Raw genomic sequence first — 4,652 nt, forward strand, 5'->3', positions numbered from 1 at the left:
CACTATGAACTTCTTTTGCTCAAGGGTAATGTTTACCACTTAAGCCACATCTCTACTCCCAGCTATAATTGGTAGTAATATGTCTAATAAAATAATCTGAAATAGAAATTTTTTAATGAATATAAATTAAAGGTTTATTACAAAATGCAAAATGTTAATTTCTCATTGTCATTGATTCAAGAAAACAAAGTCATGACCCCTGGATGCAGCTGGGGCCAGTAGAGACCAGTATGCAGGCTGGGAGTCAGAAGCCAAGCTTAAGAACGAGCTGACAGACACTGATTCACAACCTCTAGTAGGTGGGTGTTCTCCAGGGCAGCTGCTACTCGCTCCTTATCTGTAAGCTGTTTGTTCACTGCATGCTCCGAGGCGTGGGTTCCTGAGGTAATGTGCACATCCATCTTGAAACGCTGGGGAAGGGATCGCAGAAGCTTGACTTTGATAGACAAACCAATAAGGGTGGCCATGCTGCAGTGCAGAATGGTGGGCGTGAAGGCCACCGCCACTGTGCTCTCAGGGTCTCTAACCTGAACCCAAACTTGCTCTACTACGTTCAACTCCTCTAGGGTCAGGGGATGCCCTGGGTCATTGATGGAGCGAGTAAGATCGAAGATCTCTGGTGCATCAGTGCTGTAGGGAACCTCCTCGTCCTCCTCCCCTGCAGTCACGGGCCACTCCCCAGAGCGCTCATAGATGAGGGGGTTTGCATTCTCCAGCAGGCCACGGCCACCGCCTACCATCCAGCAACTGCGGCCAACCTGAAATAGAAATTTTTTAATGTTTAAGGAGTGATCTTCAGTCACTTATGTTTATGATGATAGTCCAAATCCCAAAAGAAAAAAATGCCCACCCTGAAATATATTTCACTCCCAGTGTCAAGCATTGTGAATATAGACACATTGCCAATAATTAAATCTTTTAAAGTTTTTTAAAGTATGAAAGCATTCAGGTGATGCGGACAAAACCAGTAGTAAGATACAAACGTTGCTTTAAAATGATTCATATTGTCTTTCCTAAAACATCCTCACTGAAATCTGCAGAGTAGATTCTCATTCTTGGCAAATATCACCGTAAAGTTCTTTTTTTTTTTCACCAATAGAGAATTCAACATAATTATCTCTAATTTTATTACCAAACATTTATATAGGTGATCAAGGACTTTGTAGGTCTATGTGTTTCTGTGTTTTCTCACAGAGCAATTATGTATGGTCAGTAAGATGGTGTTTCAGATTTTACTTCCTTTTTTTTTCCTTTTTTATTGTCAAGGTGATTTGCAGAGGGGTTGCAGTTATATAAGTAAGGTAATGAGTACATTTCTTTTCAAACTTGTTCTTCCTTCCCTCAATTTTCTTTTACTTTCCCTCCCCTACAACCCAGTTCATGTTATTTTAGATTAGCAAATTTCCATTCTAAGTAATTGTGTAAAAAAAAAAAACCAGAACTGTGGATAATAGCAATTCCTGTGTGATAAACCAACAAGTATAAGCAAAAGTTCACAGCTATTTAATTCATTATATTTAACTTTTATGAATCTAAAATTTGGGGTGTCCTCAGCTTAGTCTTTTGTGTTAATGTTGTTTAAGAAACATAGAAAACTTTAATATTCTGGGTCCTTTGCTGAGGGTGGTTGGTTGGGATTGTGTCACTCCTATGAGCAGTATTTTATGTTGCATCTTTATTAGGCCCTGTATCTCCAGCAGGATGGCCAAGGTTCTTTTTTTTTGGGGGGGGGGGTCCGGTCATGGGGCCTCAGCTCTTCAGCTCCAGGCTAGCGCTCTACCACTTTAGCCACAGTGCCACTTCTGGCTTTTTTCTTTTTCTTTTTTTTTTGAGAGTAGAATTCTGTTTTATTTAAAGATAGGATTTTAAAGGATTGGGACTTCTGGGTATGTTTTTTTCTTTCTTTCTTTCTTTTTAACTGTAAAATGGGGTCAAAGTTAGTTTCATATTGAGCTGGAAGATTTTCCTCCTATGAACCTAATGCAGGCTGAGTTCTCTGTTACCTCTTGACCAAGCAATTCTGACGTGGTTGCTGTTCCATGGCTTCATGGAAGGACGTGAACGCATGCATGCATGTATGTATGTATGCATGTATGTATGTATATATATGTATTTATTTTTGTGCCAGTCCTGGGCTGAAACTCATGCACTGTCCCTGAGCTTTTTTGCTCAAGGCTAGTACCACTTGACCCACAGCATCACTCCTAGCTGTGTGTGTATGTGTGTGTGTGTGTGTGTGTGTGTGTGTGTGTGTGTGTGTGTGTGTGTGTGTGTGTGTGTGTGTGTGTGTGTGTGTGTGTGTGTGTGTGTGTGTGATTAATTGGAGATATGAGTCTGAGTTTTCTACCCAGGCTGGCTTTGAACTGAAATCTTCAGATCTCAGCCTCCTAAGTAGCTAGGATTATAGGCCTGAACCATAGGCTCCTGGCTTTATTTATTTTTTTAAATCTACAAATGGGGTGACATTTTTGTTGTTTGTCTACAAACATTTCCTCTTTCTGCCTATGTTTACAACATGTGTCTCATCGAAGGCCTGCTACCTGGAGTTGGCCTATAGACATGCTATGTTACAATCCCTTGTATCCTATTTCACAACCCTTAGAGGATGCCCCAAACCACAAACGGAACTGAGCCTTGAAGGACCAATGGTTTTCCTATCCATGTACACCTAGGATAATGTTTCGTTTGTAAACTAGGCACAATAAGGGATTGGCAAAAACAACAATCACAACAACAAACTGTAAGAAGTTAGTTAATTTTTGGAATCCTCCACTTAGTATTTTCAGACTGCATTTGCTTGTAGAAGCCGAGAAATGAGGTCATGTGCTCTAGGGGCTGCTTCCAGCCAATAGCTGACCATTAAAACATTCTTCCAGTTCCTTCCATTTTCATCCCCAAATTGAAAGCAATGGTAACAGCCTCAGGTAGTTGATCACATTTTCCTTTGCTCTGCTTATTGAATCAGATGAAAGCAGTTGGGGAATCTCTAAATTCAATAGAGTATTAGAAGGAAGAGTGACAGCCAGGAACTTCTCACTGATGAGTAACAGACAGACTAATTTCACTCGTAAGTCTTCATTCACAACATCCACCAGATCTTGTAGCCAATGCAACTTCATCTACAAACTGCTGGCCCATGATAGGTGCTGTTGCGGTTTGAATGTGCAGTGGAAACTTAAATCCCCAAATGGTTTCATGCTCATTATTAAAGAGCTTGAAGTTGTGAGTCCAAACTCTTTCTCTCTCATTGCCCCTTCCTCTTCTGCTTTCTGCTATGAGATGATGCAGCATGAAGGGTCCCTCTATCTTGCATTTCCCAGCTTAACTCCACGGCTGGTCTTCAAAACCCCAGGGCCTGCTTCCAATCCGGGCTTTGACAGCATAAGCCATTGACAGGCTGAAGGCCTTGTCATTGCTCCCTTTCCACTTTGGACATGTTACTTCTCCAGGACTTGAAATGTGCAACTTAGAATCTCTTCCAAATAGGGAGCATCCTCAGTGCTGGTAAGTAGTTTGCAGGGTCCCTAAGACTGTTCACTTCAGCAGGACCAAGGCTTTGGCGGTCAGTGGCACTTACCCCAGGCCCTTCTGCATACCCAGATGACAAACATACAACCAGTCTAATGGAACTGTAGGCTGTCAGGGAAGCTATCCCAGGGAGGTGTCACCACAAAGTCCAACAGGAGGTGCTGGAGGAAGCACTGCTTTCTGGAGACTACATCCCACTGCCTGCTGCAGAAATCAGGGTACTGGGGAGTGCGCGCGGCCTTTTGGGCCGGGAGGTGAGGCGAGGCCGGGGCTGGGCGGGGCCGTGCTCCAGGCCCCAGAGTTCTCTGAGTTCTCTGTGGCCAGGCCCCTCCCGCATCCTGCTGCCGGTGGCAGGGGTCGCCCCAGCTTTTTTCTTTTTGCTTATGTGGTGCTGAGGAATCAAACCTAGGGCCTCATGCATGCAAGGCAAGCGCTCTACCACTGAGCCACCTTCCCAGCCCCCAAGGTTCTTAATTTGACTGTTTAGGAAAGTGAGAATTAGGAGCTTCTCAAACCTGTGTTTGCATCATCTTTACTGGTGTCAAGCAGGTTCAATGGCAAATAGCAAGTCATTGTACAAGGGTGCTCTGAGTATTTCGATACAGGGAATTAGGCCATTTGACAACCATTATTGGAACACTATAACATTAGAAAAACCAATTGTATATATTTTTTCCGGTATAACTCTGGGTGAGAAAAATTAAGTTATAACATACATGCATTCCATGGTGTCTAAGTATGTATGAGGTAGAGCACAAATGGTCACTGGAGTCCTAAGATGGATACCTGTGCATTAATAGATTAATAGCTCATGTGTCCCTAAGTGTATTTCAGTAATAACTAGTTTTAGTAAAAATGTGATATAATTTTTTTTGGTTTCAATTATTCAATTATTTTGTGGGAACATTAGTTTTTATGAATTCTACATGTATATTAAACATAGACATGAATTGCTTTTATACTATACCAACTAATGGACTGTGGATTTGTCTTTAGTGTTCAATGCTTTACTTCACACTTGAAACAATCTTCCCTTATAAGAAGGCTTTATGCTTTTCCAGCTTATGTATAATGGTTTGAGCAGGAAAATCTGGGGCAAAATCACACAGGTTTTTTCCTGACTC

At 42.0% G+C, this 4,652-nt stretch overlaps 1 pseudogene; it reads right to left on the minus strand.

Annotated features, from left to right (window-relative positions):
* Positions 1-257: 257 nt before the first annotated feature.
* Positions 258-740, minus strand: LOC138838649 (cytosolic iron-sulfur assembly component 2B pseudogene; annotated as a pseudogene).
* Between the last annotated feature and the right edge of the window lie 3,912 nt (positions 741-4,652).

This window comes from Dipodomys merriami, unplaced genomic scaffold (assembly GCF_024711535.1).
Source record: "Dipodomys merriami isolate MVZ:Mamm:240054 unplaced genomic scaffold, mDipMer1.0.p SCAF_286, whole genome shotgun sequence".
In the NCBI taxonomy this organism is placed as follows: Eukaryota; Metazoa; Chordata; class Mammalia; order Rodentia; family Heteromyidae; genus Dipodomys; species Dipodomys merriami.